The 18,763-nt window shown below is 46.2% G+C and overlaps 1 protein-coding gene across 3 annotated transcripts in view; it reads left to right on the plus strand.

Annotated features, from left to right (window-relative positions):
• Window positions 1-18,763, plus strand: part of LOC310881383 (uncharacterized protein) — a 289,311-nt gene that overhangs the window by 151,497 nt on the left and 119,051 nt on the right. For all 3 annotated transcript variants that reach the window (XR_014572326.1, XR_014572327.1, XR_014572328.1), the window contains one exon: window positions 6,729-7,602. The gene's annotated coding sequence lies outside the window, so the exon portion shown is untranslated. Of the gene's footprint in view, window positions 1-6,728 lie in introns of those variants that run through there.

The following is an 18,763-nucleotide window of genomic DNA, read 5'->3' on the forward strand; positions in this document are numbered from 1 at the left end:
TGCATATACATATATGTATCAGGAACCTGTTGTCGTGATGTGCTTATGTGGCACTTTGTGAAGCATTCCTTGTGCTGGCGTTCCACAGTTTTGATGTTCTCAAGTGTGGGTAGACATCTGTCAGGCAAACACTGGTAAACGTTATGCAAGCGTGCTGGTTCTGTTAGGGTATTTTTTGCATTTCTCTCTCTTCTCCAGCTTAACACTCCTTTAGATCACACTGACATCAGTTGCAATTACGGTGAAACAAGGTAATTCCTGGAAACCGCGTAAGATGCTTGTGCCAGATGAAGGCATTTTCTAATGCACACGTAATCTATAACTTGTTATTTGTTGTTTTTAAAGCCATTTGAGAATAGTACAGTGAAGGCATTTTGCATTTGGTCAGTCAGAAGTTAGTAACTGTTTTAGAAGCCTCCTGGAAGGGAAGACGTCAACTAAAGCTTTTGCAAAGCTGTGCTTTCACTTCACAGCACTTTGCAGAGATGCATTTTTGGGTTTGGTTCATATAGGTTCATTTCCCTGACTTCCACTTTGAATTTTGGAATCAAAGGCATTCTAAACTTCTAGGTCAAACTTATTAGAAAACACTGCATCTCACCTGGTTTCAGCTCTCCAAATAGTGAGAAGCGGTAACTCTCCTGCTCTGGTTTTGATACAAATCTGTAAATCATCGCGTCAGCATATTTGAAGCTTGGCCCAGCACCTCTCCGTCCAGAGGCAAGCGTTGCTCTGAAAGTTCATGACTTCTTCATTAAACAAGCTGACGAATGTGGTATTTCAGTGAAACGTACAGCGTAACATGGCAGATTTCTGAGGAGATGGCAAAGACATCACCCAGCTTTCATATTTGGAATTTTCCTGGCATAAAGCTGGCGTGAGCTGGGAGGCGATTCAGATTGTGGTAGGTTCATGACTGTAGATCTCGGGGCTTGTTCCTTTGAAGCAGAGTTGGTGACCTTTTGGGAGCCTCAGAAATACTTCCGTCTGTCCTGGATGTTAGCATTCACCCACTGTGGCCGTGGCTGAGTAATAGGCTGGAGTCTACAGCAGGGACCTAAAACTTGGTGTAGCACAGTGAAAGGGGAGAGGTACGAGTACTGTGACCGCCCGCCCGTGAGTGTCCAGCCCTTCCTGCATGTCTGGTCCGTACAGTCTCCGAGACCTGCCCGAGGGAGAAAAGTTGTGGTATTTTAGGGAAAAAAAAGTCCCTTCCCTTCATCCCTGGCATAGGCAGGCAGCCTGGCAAGGCCTCTCCCTTCTCCCCACCCTGCTCCTCTCCGGAGGAACGTGCCTGCCCCTGGGGTTTCCGGGAATTCCCGCCTGCATGTGGTTTCTTAACCAGTCCTGCAAAAATGTATTTTTTATTGAATGTTATTCTAACCATAAAACTTTTAAGCTGTTCAAATACTTTCCTTTGTACCGTAGACATCTGAGACTATTAGCTATTAACAAGTAAATGTACTTTTTTTTCGACTGCTTCAATCTGCTAAGTAGTTTTCTTTGGACTGATTCTCCCCTAGTCTTGTACCAGAAGAAACATTACTGTGATCTGATATCTCCTCACTATCTGTCCCCCCAAACTGTAGATGTGGATATGTTTTATTGTAAATTAAAAAGCGACTTTATTTCATGGCAACCCATTTAGTCAAATAACTCACCCGAGATCCAGAAGTGTGTAAAGCCAAGGGGTGCCAGCGCAATTCCTCTGTGAAGCCTATGCTGCTCTGTGGGACTAGAGCGTTTACTTTAGTAAGGCTCAGCTGGAAGCTTTCAGGAGATGAATTTCACCATTTCCATAGCTATTTAAAAATTAATATAATTCATTCTTTGATGCCTCTCACCTAAGCTTCATGTCATTGGAGTCGTTGACTTTATATGCACTTTGTTATTTGTAAAATGGCCTCATCTGAAACTGGCACCCTGCTGAGAGACAAGCATCAGGAGAATTTTGTTTATATGAGGCAGGAAAAACCTTGCAGGAAGCAAGCAGTATCCTTGTGGGTTTGCACATGAGGAAAAGAGACCCCAAATTTGCTGAACTTGTTCTGGATCCCACAGAAATCTGTTGACTGATATGATGAATTATACACCGGAATTGGATTGTAGGCATTTAAGTGGCCTGGTTTTCTTGCCATGTTGAGTTTGTGTAGAATGGGCTCTTTGGATTTCTGGAAATCCGTCCTTCCACAGGGTGGGAATGGGACAGCTTCCCCCTGCCCGCTCTCAGCCCAGGCAGCCCTACTTCCGTGCAGTTCGTTCTGTGGTAGGTGCAAGAGGCTTGCTCAGTGCAGGTTATTTCAGGCTGTGGAAGAAAGCTGTATAACACCTCTTAATCTGAATGGTTTTCAATACTGAACAAAGAAACTAAGAGTCTCAAAACATTTCTCTCATGGTGCGTTTGATTTGTGTGCATGAGTGAAATGTTGCAAACTGCTCCCTGTCGTGCAGGAGTTCAATGGAAATGTGAGGCGATTCGGCTACGAGGTCAAGTATAAAAAGGAAATTAAGAATTTGAAGAGCACCAGCAAAAAAAAACCCAACAAACTATAAAACCTTTGCATGCCCACCGCTTGTGTTGTGGATACAGTTCTAATCGCTGTATTTTAAGAAGAATATTAGGGAGTCGAGAGTGATTATGGTAAGGAGAAGGGGAAAATGGCAATCAGGGGGCTGAAGCAGCTGCCTTTTTGAGGAGGTGAGGGATGGTGGTTATACAAGGCAGAACCAGTAGGGCACTTGTCTTGTTAACCTAAAGCTAGAGTAGTTCATCTCTACTCTACTGGACAGGACGACTAGAGGGGAATGCTTGGGCTTTGTGTTTGTTATTTATGTAGGTTTTGAGTCTGTAGACGTACTGGAATGTAACCCAGAATATGTGAAGTATAACAAAAATAGAATATATGTGAATGTAATGCCTGAGAAACATAAATCTTGTTATGCAGATGAAATGCAATAACTGATCAAATATTGAACAGGCAAACCTGCACACACACACACGGGAACTGGGGAATTTTGTCTTAATGCCCTTGTTATTCATGACAATGACAGAAAATAAATGAAAAATTGAGCATAAAACTAGGCAAAAGCTTTGAAAAGGAAAGGAAAACTGCTCGTGGCTGTTCAGAGCTGGCTCTGAGAATTTAGGCAAGAGGCCTTGAGCTCTGTATGGGAGTTTGGTTTTACCCCATGAAAGAAACCTTGGAAGACCTTGAAGCTGAGACAACTTGTTTCTGCAGCACTGAGTGGTGGCCAGCACTCTTTTCAAAAAAGTAGTTCAGGTTTAAGCACAAAGGCCGATGTTTTTCCAAGAGAACTTGAAGTGGAGCTCTAACCTGTTGCCTCAGAACTGTTCAGAGCATTAGATTTTTCATTCCTAACTTCTTACTCAACAACTTTTATATGTTGTGTGTAGGAAATTGAGTATGTTTGTAACTTATCACCTGGCTTGTGTATGAAAAATTGCAAATCACACATGATAATTTGCATACGACATTTTTGCTGCCTCTCCACTGACTTTTTAACCAGCCATTACCTTGCGGGACCACTGCCATACAGCGTAGGAAGGCTTGCTTCCCCTTTGAGCCAGGAGGTGTTTCCTAAAGACAGATTACAGCAAAACCTTTAATTTCAAGCCTAACCATGAGCAGTCAATAGCCTGTTACCACATAACCCGTACGCAGATCTTGACTCATAACCCTCACGATTATTTTTCATCCCACAAATGTCAGTATTTACTAGGAGTCAGTGTCCACACTGCAGAGTCATTTGTGCTGGTGGTGGTATGACTTACACGTTAGCTGAACAGAAACGTTAACCTCCCACTTATGCAACTATATAAACAGAAGTCGCGCTAGCGGAGGGGTCGCATCGCTTTGGTTAACGCAGCAGCGTGCCCCGTCTTGTTCCTACAAGGTGGCAGCTCCCAAGTGCGGCGGCCCCAGTGCCCATGCTGAACTGCCGTGCCCTGTCCCAGGCCGGGGGACTGACACCAGAGCGGGTCTCAGTGAGCTGTGATTGTAAATTCTCTGGGGCTGGAGAGTCACCAGCCAGTAATCCTCTATGCACAGGCTCCCCCTTATGGAAATGAAAAATACTAAACAATGCTTTTTTTTCTCCAGCTTCAGGTAAGACTAATAGCTTAGGAGTGTGAAGGCACTTCTCAAGCCTACAGTAGTGTTTTCAGACTCAACGTTTTGAATTCGGATGATAAAGGAATAGGTGCACACTCATCATGACACACATGAATGATGATGGCACTTGTCTGTGTTCATACCCTAAATGATTCGAGCTGCTTCTGAAGTTGGAATTTGTTGTGACATCCTGGCAATGAGGGAGGGGAGAGGAGCTCTTCAGATGGTGAAAGGAACCAGGATGCTGCAGTGCCAGTTGTAGCTGTAGCCTCCTCTGTTTTATGAGCACCAAAAGCAGGTCATAGGGAACAAATAATTTAGTTTTGGAATAATTATTCTTTAAGACACCCTACAAAGGATATTTAGGGTTGGATCCTGCTGATGGATCAGCCTCACTGAAGAAGTAATAATGGAAGACATGAAATTTTTCCCTTAACTAATAAGAAATTCCAAGTTGTTCCCTTAACTAGTAACAAGTTTCAAGTTGTTCAGGTGGGAGATGCTGTCTGTAGGCTCCGATGTTAGGCAGATGCGCTCTTGCATTGTCACTTCTTTTCATGAAAGGTGGTTACCAGTGTTGTGAAACCTGTGTGAGAGCAATTGTGGTTCTGTGCTCACCCTGTTCTGATACTCTCCAATTAGCATGCATGCATGATGACCTAGGCTACAAGGGCCTTTGCAGTGGCTCAGTGGGACAGCTGTAATTGCTGGATGTTTGGCATCACAAAGAGCTGCAGCTTGAGCTGGTGGTCAGCATCATCCTGCCGATGTTCTGGGCTTTGGTGAGAGGCTCTGATGGCTTGTCTGAGTTCTGGTGACAGAGCAGTTCTTGTTCTTGCAAAACCATTTATCAGTTGGCTTAAGCTGTGTAAATGTGTCTGGTTCAAACAATGCCTGAATGGTCCACCTGGCCTCCAAGCATCACTGAAAATCACATGGCTTCAGCACTGTGCAGGATGCAGTGCTGGACCCAAACATCTGGGTTTGGTTAATCATCTTTCACGGGTTGTTGGAGCAGGGAGACTGCTCAAACATTTTAAATACCATTAAAAATATTATTAGTAATATCAAACAGAATTAGTATTTTTGTAGTATTAGTATTAAGATATTTAAAATGTATTGACGACGGTGAGGGAGGAAACTATGGGAGAAGTAGACAGGAGAGAAGATTTTTTTTGTGGTACTCAGGGCCAGCAGAAGATAGCGTGGTGCATTCCTCGTTGCCCATCTTGTAGACTTCTTAGAGGAGTTGAAGGGCGGGCAGAAGTGCCAGGAATTGTGTCCAACAAAGTCATGGAGACTGGTTGGCTCTTCTTGTTGGATGCTCTGGCCCATGTCCTGGCAGCCAGCACGCTCTGCAGTGGCACGAGCCATGCTCGATAATTTTGATTGACTGGGAAAGACAGGCCAGTTGTTTTTAAGCATGTAACTCATGTGCATCAGCACAACATGAAAATCAAAGACATCATAATAAGCCCTGCTGGTGTAGGAGGGACATTGCTGAGACTGCAACATTAAAGAGCAGCAGATATATCTGAACTTCTCTTCAGGGTGACTCGAATATATAATGTTGTTAAGTAGACTAGTTCAACCTGAAAATTAGGTTAAAAGTTCATTTTGCACCTTTCCTATAGCTACAGTGGCATGTGCAGTGAAAGCAGATTGAGTGTTTTTTATTAAAATGATGAAAAATTCACATCCGTGCTGGCTGTGTTGTAGCTTTCTCACCCATTGCCTGAGCTCCATTTTGCTTGCCAAATATCAAAAAGAGATACTAACACCAACCATAAAAAACACCCACCAAAATGGATGCTTCCCACTCCTCTGTGGTCAGGGTGGTTTTGTTCGCAGCGAGCAGCAGCGCTCCCTTGGGGTCTGATCCCACTGCTGTGCTTTCCCTGGCAGAGTTGTCCCTCCTGGCAAAAAAAGCGAATATTCCCAGTTTTCATGGTCACTTTGCTAAGGAATCCACCTGTCCACACCAGGGAAAATGCCTTGAACGAGGGAGTGAAAGTTGCACCGCCAACTATTGCTGAGGCCTGACCTGCCGAGAGGCCGTGCAACCGCGGGCAGTCCGTGGTGCTCGCCTGAACCCATCGCTGGTGCTGAGACCTCCATGGCTTGCACCAGTAACCACTGAAAATAGGCAAGTACAGCTCTGGTTGCTTCAGAAATGCCAGGAACAATAATGGGAGCTGGTTTTAACTGTCTGGAGGTGACACCTAGTTAAAAGGTGTCCAGGAAAAGAGCAGCTGTTGCAGTACCTGTAGGTAAAGGTGAGAGGAGAGCGAGAAGAGACATTTGTACATGGCTTCTAATCAGTTCTTTTAATTCTGTGATTTTGACACTAAAGCATTTATGAATTTGCGTAAGATTTGCCACTTGTTTCCTATGTGAGGAGAAGGAAAGCCCCTGGCCTTCTGACTGCTTTGCATGACCACTTCTCAAGGCCAGTTTTCCCATTTTATTAACTTGGTTGCGTTTATTTAAATACACATAGAAAACTTCTTCCTGTTCTGAGAACATTTTGCTGTCAGGGTGATACGCTGTTTACTTGCTCTTTACTGGCATTTCAGAATATATTGTTTTTCTCAGGTGGAGCTGAAGCATGATGGGCTTTGTGCACTTGATGGGCACCTGGGCACAGAGCAGCCTGCGGCCAGCAGCACCCACAGGTGGCCCAGAGCCGCCTTTCCAGGAGGAGGGGAAGACAGTGTCATACAGCCCGAGCCAGCACACAGCCAACGTGAGGCTGGGATTCGCTTCAGGTTTTGGTGGATAATCACTCTTCTCCCATTTTGCAGTAGTTTGGAGGACTATCACCGTTAGTCTGGCGTGGGATGGAAGGAGGGAGGCTCCTGCCTCAGCCTTCTCGTTCCCTCCCCTGAAAGCGGAGGCTGAAATGCACCTTTTAACACGGTGGGTGTGGACAGGGGCTGGTGATCCCCATGTGCAAACAGAGGCTAGGCCTGGGGACCTCCGCTTGAGGCTGGAGGACCCGAGGTGCATGGCTGCAGTGCCCGGTAGTGCCCGGTGCTCGGCTCCAGCAGCGCTTGAGGCAGGCTCATTATGCCTGACATCCTTCCCTCAGCGCTAATCATTTTTCCATTTCAACAACGGCTGTTTACAGCAGCTGCTGCCTTATGTTTGGTTTGATCCCGTTCCAGATTTTGCAAGTGATTAAAATGCTGCTAATAAAGATATTTTAACTAGGATTTACATGTTGACTTGCCTTTTCCAGCTACAAAATACCTTCCTACCGCTCCTTTCTCTCGTCCGCACCGGCGGGGCCGCCTGGCTTTCCGGCTCGGGGGCGACCCAGCAGTGCCCGTCCCGTCAGCCCCGCTTCGCCCAGCCGCCGCCGGCCTCCCCCGGGAGCAGCGGGGAGGTGTGGGGAGCTCTTGGATTCTGGAAGGAATCCCGGTGTCCTTGCAGCGCACGATAGAGAGATTATCTTACACACATTCCCTTGTATGTTCCCTTGGTTTACCACATACTTGAATGATTTCTATTGGAATATTATAATTGCATTCATATGGCCTAATAGCAATGGCAGTTAGGAAAATTTCCACATACAGCCCGTGCCGGGGCTGAGGGCTGCCATGCAGTCCGTATCCTCAGCTACACCCACGCGACGTGCCGCAGGGGAGAAGCCCCCTCGCCGGAATTAAAGAACAAGGAGAGTTTCCTGCCATGTTTCTTCAATCTCTTGGCTTGGAAGCCGGCAGGTTTGCAGAACTGGGGATGGAGGCGTGAGTAATTCCCACCTTGCCACCCGTAAAACTGGAGCGGGCACTCGCAGAGGCCAGAGAGCGGGATGGATGCTGGCCTCAGTGGGATGCGGGAAGCTCGGGGACCAGGCACGTCCTGCGGTGCATGTTTGGGAAGGGCTCGAAGACGCCGTGGCCTTGCCTGGGCCTTTTGGCAGGAGGGAGCGAAGCAGCAGAGGGTGCTCTCGCCGCGGCAGCCGGGAGCTGGGGGAGAGGGTGTTGTGCGAAGCCAACGCTCCTCGCACCGAGCTGAGCCGCGCGCCCTTCCCGCTGCTTGCTGCTCGCCCCTCCCTCTGCAAATGCAAACTCTCCCTTCTGTACTGAAAAAAAAAAAAAAAGAAAAAAAAAGATGACTTTGGGCTGGTGCCAGCGTGCAGAGATGTTATTGTGGATTGGCATCTGGCCGTGACACTGGAGCAAACCAGTTACCTTGGAGGAGGCTGTGTAGGAGTGCAGAAAGTGCACAATGTGACTCAGTCCTTTTAAATTACCGATACAGAAGAAAGCGAAGCTCATGGTGGCTTTTGTTCAGCTCTTCATTCAGTCTGGTAACTGCAGGGTCATTCCTTTGCCTTGGCTTGAATGACCCTGAATATATATCCACTGCTGGAGAAATAAGAGGTGTGCTTACGTTTGATGAGGGCAAGGGAAAATCAAGGAAAATTTAAGATGAGGTAAAATTCCGTGGAAATAAAGGTCTAAAATACTGTTTAATGAGCACAATGTTGATTTAACATTTCCTGAAAATTCCCTCTGAAGGGTACATGATTTGACAGACAAAACATAGGACTGAGATTTGTGTTCTGTGGCAAATTATCTGCTCTTTTTTTATCTCCTCACATCCTCTTCCTACATTTCATTTTTTCTATCACACCTATTGAGATTGTAAACCCTTTAAATCTGCTCTGCATATACACACAGTCTGGCTTGATGGAGACCTGACTTGAATTACGTCTTGAACAGCTTATACAGTACTAATTACATTAATAATAATTGACTTCAGTGGGCTTTGGATCAACCTCTGAAGGAATACATTTGCATCTCATTACTTACCCTGATGGAGTTCTGCACGTGCTCTTTCTGCAGACGCCGGGGAGCCTGGCCGGGGGCCCGGCGGGACTGCAGGAGGATCCGTCTGTCCAGCCACGACGAGCCCTCCAGCCGGGGAGCGGGGAGTGGTGCGGTTCCAGTAGCTCCGTAGAGCTTGAGTGAGGAGAGCCCAGTTTCCAGTGGATTTGTGCCATGACGCTGATTGATTTTGCTGTCTAGAAGGTAGAGTTCCCGGTGAAGCTTTCACTGCTGCTGTGAAATGTGTGAGGGATCTGTCCACCAAGGAGTCTAGGCAGGTTAAACTGATTATTTTTCCCTCTCTCACAGTAGAGGCTTCATCCCTTGAATTCTCTGAATCAGAGTTAAAAATATTTACTAGCTCAAACAGATGTTTTCGGTTTACTGTAGCAGTGTTGGGTAAGCTGCTGTTGGCCTGTGTTGTTCAAGAGGTTAGTTAATCCCAGTGTTCTACCCTTCCTCAAAAGCAGTGACTCAGTTGACCCAGGTAAGGGATTAGTTGATTCAATGAGTATTTTGTCAATAGAGAATTTTAGCTGGGTCAGGTACTTACGCTGGCATTTCTCCTGGCTCAGTGAAATACCTCAGTATCTGTATCGTCTTGCGGTATTGTGTAAACGCCTTCTGTAATCAGTGGAGAAAAAATATGTGTTTCGAGAGAGCTTCAGTCTTAAGGGACATATACTCTTTGGGAATCAACACACTGTAGAGCATATACAGAATAGATAGTCTTGCAGTCAGTAATCTCACCTGTAAGTGTCATAAAAAGGCTGGGGGTCTTTTGTGTTTGGTTCACAGTCTGCGTGCAAACACTGCTCTTTGATATCCATGTTGGTCTACAGGGAGAATGTGCTGGAAAAGAACCTTTGATTTCAACATTGAGAAGGAAAATATGTACGTCTCTAGCTCCCAGGACAGAGCGAAAGTGGGAAAACTGGGGGATGTTAGGAGCAAGAGACACAAATAAGAGAAGGAAGAAAGGAATATGAAGGCAGAAATATTTGACTGTTTGTCATTTTTCTTGCCCTCAGTTACACTTAGGAGCTGCGTCAAAATCAAAGGGATGACCTGGGAGTACATAAAAGTGATGTTTAGCTCATAGCAGAAGGTAATAATGAATGTCAGTGGTCTTGGGAAGCCCCTGGGGAATGTTAGGCTGCTGGGCTGTAAGTGTGAAGACCAGATACACAAATACGGAGAAAACAGCAGTAAGAAATAGTTAGCCAGTAGCAAGAGAGCAAATGAGAGCTAAATAAACCAAATGAGAGGATTTTTTTTTCCTTCTAATGAGTCATGTTTAAGAGAGCTTTATTTCCTTTCAATGTTCAAGATACACATTTTTACAAGACTCAATTTTTCATTCAAATGAAGACACAGTATCAGCTAGGGTCTATTCTGGAAACATGGATCAAAACCATGGTGACAGACCTTCTCCCAGCTTTTCTGCATCCTTTCTGACGGGATTGTCTAGTTGGGGCTTCACGGACCCAGGGGAGTGTAAAATTTGTGCACAGTGGTGCCTATTGTATGTTTAATGTAATGATATACCTAACTATATTAAATATTTGAGCATTCTTTAGGTATTAGTAATTAAAAGAAGGGTGCCCAAGCCTGTGAAATTTATCCTAGCACTGGCAGTGCTGGTGTCTGGAACCGGGATGTCAGGCATGCAGATTATCCCTATTGGGTTAGTTAAAAAGCATTGAAGTTGCTTGGTCTGCCCATCACCTCTTACTTAAATCCAGATTTTCGAATTAGCATTATTCTAATAAAATACACTGAGATCCTGCCTGTTCCATATCCAGTTGGGAATATATTAAGTCTGTATTTCATTAGCTAATAACATACTGACCTTATCATATGACAGTTGCTGGGTAATAATGCTTTGCATCTCCTATCTCTAGTACCGTCTCTTCAGGATCTTGATGTACTTTCAGATAGTGAATTTAATCTCGCTGCCCCTTTTTGTGCTAAATTTGTATTATCATCCTTGTTACATATGTGAAAGAACTGTAAATTAGTGAACTTTCCTATAACCCACAAAATTTGTTGCAAAGCATGTTACAAAATGCAGGTTTTAATAGCACTTGTGACAAACTTCGCTACCATGGTATAAGATTCCAGCTGGAACACAGACAATAATGAATTAGCAACGTTAAAAATGGTTTAAATAGCAGCAGTGGTGATTACAACCAAAAGAAATAAACTGTCATATATGAAAAACGCTAATACCATAGCAAATCTGTAGTAGTGCAGGATTAGTGCCTCAAGCTTGATGCATTTGGATGCAGGGAATGAACGAGGTTGCGTTTCTAGTACTGCTGGGTTCCAGTTTCGAGGGCTTCCTCCTCTACCCTTGTTCGGTTCACAAAGACAGAAGTCTTGTTGTCCAGACAGTGACTATTGTACATTTCTTTAGGAAAATTTCTTTGTGGAAAAGTCTCGCCTGAGCTAGGCAAGGAATTGTTTCCTTTCCCAGGAACATTTGCAGGGTTTTCACTGAAGACACTCACTGAAACCTAAATCTACTGAAAACTAGATCTAAAAGCTGTTCATTAAGCAAACGTTATTCAGAGCAGTAAAAATACTTCATGAACATTTATAAACTTGTGCAACATATTTACTGATGTTATTAAGCAAAAATAACGTTAATGGGCTTTTACACTTGAAATGGTTGCAAGAATGCAAAGTGATTCAACCACATAAAGGCTTTTAAAAGTAGAAACCTTTGTCCCATCCAGCCTTTTCCAGATGGAAGTCTTAGTTTCAGTTCTGGGGTTTCCAGGTTAAAAAAAAATTTACTAGAGAAATCCCAGACAGCTGTAACTAATGCGCCAGCTACTACCTTGGACAAGCCAGGGATTGCATGGCTGCATCTTGCATGAAAGAGCCCAGACTCTCAAGTTGGCATCGTTATAAACCCAATCTTAGCAGAGTGTTCCAGGGTGAGACCTGTAACACACGCTGGTTGTTTGGGTTGTATTATCATGATCTAAATAATTATTTGTCCTCGCTGATAGGTAGTTCTTACAGGGATGGAGTTTCAGCTTCCAGACAACAGTCCCGGCGCTAAGTGTCACAGGATGTGGAAACCTCTGACTTAAGGCTACTGTATTACCTGCTGATGACTGCTGAACACACGCAGTCCTCCTGCCGCTGTTGAATATATTTGCAGTTTGCTCCTCATCCCAAACTGCTTATGGGCCAAGAAGATGCTGATTATACTCCGGCTCCTGCTTCGGCTGCAGTTCATGACCTCTTGTTTTCTAACTTCAGAAACTATGGCATGGTGACAGCAAAACATAAGAAGTGTACGTTGCAAGCCAATCTCTTCCTGCACTCGCGTTGCAAGCCTGTTTCAGCTAAGCGTGTTGCCAGTAGAGTGCCTGTAATCTATGGTGTATGTCTGGGGTTTGATTAGAAAATGTAACTCTATAGCCTCTGTGTGCTGATAGGAATTCTCCTGCCTGTGTGGTATGATGCGAGACCACAGCCAGTATTTTATGATGTAGCTCTCAGACAGCACGCTAGTAAGTGAGTCATTTCCTACCGTCCTTCAGAATTATGCTCTGTGCATTATGGGAAACCCCTTACATATGGCCACTACGATATCAGGACACGGTTCAACTTTAAGTGCAGAAAGACTATAATCCCCTCCCCTAGTAGCTGCGGAAGGTAGTGTTTTCACAGTGTGTGTTATCTCCCTTACACGAATAGACTTTATGGCTGCATCCACCTCATCTCTGGGCATGCCTTTGAGGCCAAATTTGTCAATTGCTTGCACTGTCTTGCTGCAGGAGTGCCCTGGAGAGCATCTCGATAGCACTCCATCTGTTACATCCTCAGGGGAAATCCGAGAGCATCCTGCCCTTAGCGTGACCTCCGGACACCTCTGCGTGTGATGTGCGAGACCCGCTCTTGGGGGCACTCCAGGCAAGGAGATCAGCACCTGGCCCAAGTGGCCAACCAGCAGCTCCCCAGCCTCGGAGGCTGCCTTGGAGGCTGCCTCCACAGCAGAGAGCTCTCATCCAGGGGTGCCCTTCCCAAATGTTCCCAGCAAAGCGCTGCAGTATGGCTCCTGCGTGCTTTTGAGAGCTGCCGGAATAGCTCTGAGAAAATTATACCTGTCTTCATCCAGAGGAGGTGTAGACAGTCGTGGTGCCATCATCATAAGACGGCTGCAGAGTTGAGTGCAGGGATAGGTATGGGAGTGGAAACAAAGCTGCGTGATGGGGAAGAAGGCTGAGGATGAACCTGTTTTACTTTAGGACAAAACCACTTGCATCTAGCATAGGCTAGGAAGCCAAGAAGCAACAAGGAAGCCACCTATAGCCTGCTGGGATGCAGGAGCGTGTTCTTACGGCAGAGTGGGGATGTGCATCTCATCACCTGCTGGGAGGAAAACACAGAGGTCTTCAGCCCCAGGAGCACTCTTGGCTTAGGGGACTCGCTGACACCCGGCTCTTCTGGGCCCCTGTTCCCCAGCTGTCCTCCAGCCAGGCCGTTGGGTGTCTTCCACCGAGGAGCAAGCCACTAAAGGCCTATTTGTGCTCGCCGCTCACCCTGCCACAGGCCCGTAGGTTGTAAATGATCCTGTAAATGATTCCTCTAGCGGGGTGGCCTCGTGTCACCAACAGAGAGAATGCCAGTGAAGCCATTTGGGGGTTGGTGAGCCTCAAGGTGTGTGAAAGTTATTATGTGTGTGGAGCATGGCATGGGATAGACGTGGAACAAGCACGAGCTCAGCTGAGCAGTGATGCCTGTGAGGTGGGAGCATCCCCAGGAGCATCCCCAAGAGCATCACGGATCTCAGGGAGCGGAGACAGCTCTGGGCTGCTGCCACCACGGTGTGGTTGTGCCAGAGGAGCAGGCGGGGCTGCTCGGTTGTGGCTCCCTTGCTGCAGTAGTGCTGAGCCTGGGACCACTCGAGCAGGTCCCAGATTATTCAGCGTGATTTACCCTCTCCAGCAATCTGTGCTAGAGTTCATTGGTCATCAGGGCAACGTGTGACTTTAAGGTACAGAACAATGCAAAATTTGTTCTTACTGTGTAAGTCGATTTCCATGTACAAAACCTTCGCTACTAGTGTGACAATATATAAGCCTGTAGCTAGTGGAAATCATATGCTGTTACGAGACTATGATAGATTTATGCCATGGGAACAATGGAAGTCTGTTGTTCCGATGATATGATATATGCTCAAAGTTCTTGAACTATATATTTAAATAGAAAATGTTTCAAAGCTCTGATATATGCAATAGAAGACTCATATTATGCGACGTATAGATTTGTACTCTCAATAGTCTGATATGATTGCACCTCTACATCATCCACTGCTGTCTGTCAGTGCCTACTGCAGTACACGGGGCTTGTAACTAACCCAGCATGGGAGGGAGAACATCTAGTAGGGGAGCAGGGGAGCAGGGGAATTTCTGTCAATTGACTGGAATGCAGCGTGAGGCTACACGTGCTGAAGTGAGGGGACAGATTTGTAAAAGGCCTCTAACCGAGTCTGAATTATGACAGATTTTTACATTCCAGCTCCCATACATAGATAGCCATATTTGGGCGTGCAACACTTCAGGGGGTTATTTTACGCAGTTTTCGTATTAGATCCAACCTCCTCCGTGTGTCCTGCAAAACACCATAACTCTATACCCTAAATAACAAGCTTACTTAAACTTAAAGTCTTGCTCCCAAATCTCACTCCAACTGCTGTCCCACTAAAGTGGATCAGGAAGTGAGGACTGCAAAAAATGCTGGATCTCACTTTGTGATTGTTACTGGAAGGTAACAAAAGTTGGTCCCTGCAGGGGAGGTCACGAAACTTGGTCCCTGCAGGGCTGGAGCGGGTCATGGGCTAGCCAGCCCCGGCTCAGCAATGGGAAGAGCTCCGATTGCTCCCATAGGTGCAAGGATCTTGGGGCTGGCATCTGGTCCCAGCTCATCTCAGCCTGTGGGCGAGAGCATGGAGGTGAGGCTGCTGACGACTGAGAGAGTTTACAGAGCACAGGGTTTTCTGTCCCATCCAAAACGAGTGTTGTGGAGGATCTTGAAATGTGGATTTATGCATCCCGGTGCAGGAGGAGGTTGTGCACCTACCCATGGTGTGCAGGCACAAACAGGCACACATCCAAGCTGCTCCCCAGAGGCTGGGAAGCTCTACGGAAAAAAATGCAAAAAGAGTAAGGATAAACTGCCTGAGAACTTGGGGGTTATCTCTGTAATGGGGGCGATTCTGATGTCGGCAAAAAGTTCTGCAGTTCTAGACCCACCTCCTAATATTCTCATGTATCAAAGAAAAGTATTTCAAAACGATGGTGAGATACTGTCATTTTGTTTAATCACTGCCAAACGCATTACAATGTTTTCTAACCCCACTTTAGCTCAGGAAATCTCCATGGTCTAAACTTTGTTTGTTTTCTAAACACTACAGTTTTTGTGTGTTTCTTTTGCTTTATGGCTTGCTGTCTGAATTTGCAAACGTCCAAGCTACCGCTTAGGTGCAATTAGTCGAATGGCATTTTTTCTGTTCTGGGTCTGTACTAGAATAGCTTTTATAACCTATTTTCCACTACGTATTTGCTGCCCTTAAGACATGGTTATATGTGCTTATTCGTCTTGTTGCTTATACTCCTTATATGTTGGATAAACTGAAAAAACCTCTGCATCAGGGTATTTGATTCCGATATTTGATTCACGTGTCAGACGTCAGCCATTCGTTAGCTCAGTTTGCCTACCCGTAAAAGCAGAATCCTAGCTATGAACTACCCCAGAATTAGCAAACTGATGGGCGTAAAGCATGTCAGGATCCATGGGGAGAAGCTGCTCTATTATTTTTTTATGGAAGAGTACTTGGGAGACTTGATAATCTCCCAAATCAACACAAAATTCTTGGAAGTGCTTTTCCTCTGGCAGCTTGGGGTAGAACCAGTTTCCTTCTACTGATCAGTCTTAATGAGAGGAGAGATGGGGACTCCAGATAGTTGAAAAGCTGATCTATTGCCATGAAGTCATGCTCCAGCTGGGACATATTTCATGGAGGATTGTACATGTCACTTCCTTCACGTTTCCAGGGTTCCCGTAATTACGCGTGAGGTTAGTAATGAGCACGTTGAAGCAGCACTGAGCTGCGTTAGGGGCACTCAGGCAGCCGCGCTCGTACCTCCGGTCCAACGCTGACCGCGGCTGCGGGGCTGTGGCTGTCGCAGGGCTCACTGCAACGGGGCCACAAGGTGTGGTTTATTCATCTCTTGCTTCTGTGGCAGAGCAAGCTAGCTGAAAAGCTGGCCTGTTGGGAACCCCTTTCGGTGATACAAGCAATCTGCTTGCTCGTAAGCGTGTCGACGCAGCCTGCTAAGATAGCTGCATGTCAGGGGGACTTCATTTTTTTAATATCCCTGCTCTGCGCAGGGTAGGACAGTGTCCCGAGCTGCCCGGTCCTGTGGCGCAGGTGTGTGGCCTTCCACCGGCCTGCAGGTAGAGAGTTCGGTGCCTCCTGCAGCTCCTGTGAAAAGCTCGTGAAGTCCTGATGGTGTTTGGTGCACAAGAGGAGCCTGCAGCCACAGGATTTTGCATGGCAAGGAAACAGCTTTGCCTTGTCACTGGGCTGGGGTTTGCAGAGGTGGGACAGGACCTGAGGGTTCTGCGTGAGCTCTTCAGGAAACATCTCAGGCCAGGCGAAGGGCTGGAGTTTGCTTACTGACCAGCGGAAGGTTGTTAAATAACGAAACAAAGCAGCACCATAAAGTTATTCTGAGATTTTGCAGACCCTGGGATTTCCTTTTAAATACCTTTTAAAATGTGGTGTTTGTAGAAGCCGCTTGAACTTCCCGCTAAGATGTTTCCCAAAGCAGTTCTGTGGCACTTCTGATTCCAAGGACCGATGCTGCTCTTACAGGGGGTTTGGAGCTGTCTGGATCTGCTAGCGCCGGACTTCCTTGCTCAGGCGAGAATCGAGAAGGAATCGAGCGCGTGGTGAGTGCCTGGAGCTGGTTCAGGAGCATGGAGCTCGGGCGATCGCTCCGGTCTGCGAGTAGGTCTCGCTGAGCAAAGCCAGCAGACAGGCACATATGTGATGAGTTGTGTTTTCATCAGTGAAATAATATGTGCTATATCTAATGAGCTCGGGTACAATCTGACTGGGACAGCTGCCAGCACGGATTGCCTATTTCATTGCATGACACTGTCTAATTTCATTTTATTTATTACCCCGTGTAGCACCTATAACAACAATGTCTGGGCGATGACAGAACAATCATTCTAACAAAATACACCGTATAGTTTTTACGGCCTTTGAGACTTGTACTGGCAACTTCATGAGACACAATATCGAACGAGTAGACCACTGCTCTGATCCAGTCTGGCGGTTTCGCTGCTCCTTGATGCATGAGCTGTTGGGATGGGGCAGTGCTCAGCTCTGTCCATCTCCATCCCATTAGCCTTGGCCTCACTTGGTGTCTGCCCGGGGCACCAGGTGGTCTCTGAGGCAGAGGATTCCCTTAGCTTGTTGACCTGAAAGCAGTTCAAAGGCCAGACAGGTTTTCCCTCCCCTACAAGCTGTGTTGCAAAAGTCTAGGGGGGGAACACAGGAACTGTCTGGAGCAGTTTTCCTTTATACGCTATAATTATTATAATGTTTGCTGCTTTCTGCTGAGCTATTTTTATAAAACACAGTGCCTACAGAGCTTCTGTCCCATCCTGCTCTCTCCTGATAGCCTTTTCTGACCCAATGTGACGCGGTTATTGTCTCTGTGAGCCCATAGCTCTCCTGCGCTGCTGGGGCCGCGCTTTGCTTCCCCTCCCAAAGACACGGTGCAGCGTGAAAGATGCCGCATGGCTGTGATGTGCTTACACCAGACGGGTTTAAGGTGAGCCCTGTGTGCACTCTGATCCCCCCCGATCCCGTGAATACCTGTTACCTATAAGCTCGGACCCTCCTATCGTTGTCCTTGGGGGTTTTTTGGGCCTCAGTTTCACTCAAGATGCATTCCAGGTGTCTCAGCCTCCTCGAGGTCATACAGGGGAGCAGTGTCACTAAGCGAAGTCCTGCTGGTGCACAGACTGAAGGCACAGCAGAAACACGCAGCCTTTGCTTTGCTCATTCAGCTGAATGTTACAGTGGTGGTATTTGCTTTTCTGCTACGCCTCTGGTAACTGCAGACATGAGCTTTCCCTTCAGAACATCATTTTTTAGCAAAATTCACCTGAGATCCATTCTGAAGTTTGGTTTTGGTCCATCACATGTGACAAGCCTCAAAAATTAAAAATTAAGGCCATAAATTTTTCAGAACCAAGAATATAATTCTTAGCTTATACCTACTTTCAGTACTTTTTCCCCCCTTTCTGAAAAGCCTGCTTGGAACTACAGCATTGGGATCACGCAGAGAAATTTTAGACTAGAAAAATCCAGTCTGGCTTCCTCAAACGGTTCTTCCACAACTGTGCAAAACTGGGAGCAGAGCAGGGGCCTTTTAGATGATCCTATTGCTACCATCACCTGAAATAGCTTACCGTAGGGTTGTGAACCGAGGATCTCCCTGACAGCTCCCATCAGGGCACCTGGAAGGCACTTTTCTTCCTCAGTAGTTTTACAAATTTTCATTTAAATTGTTTTAGAAGCCGATGTGTAAAAACCTAGCAAAGGCAGTACCTTTGTGAAATAAGGAGTACAGAAGGTGACAGGGTGAAATAGGAATTATACCTGGACCGACTGACCTTGTTGCCATACATTAAGCACCACTGAAATGCCTGTGCTCTTTACAATTACTGCTTTCCCAAGCCTGTGCGAAT

This window comes from Anser anser (genome assembly GCF_964211835.1).
Source record: "Anser anser genome assembly, chromosome: 14".
In the NCBI taxonomy this organism is placed as follows: Eukaryota; Metazoa; Chordata; class Aves; order Anseriformes; family Anatidae; genus Anser; species Anser anser.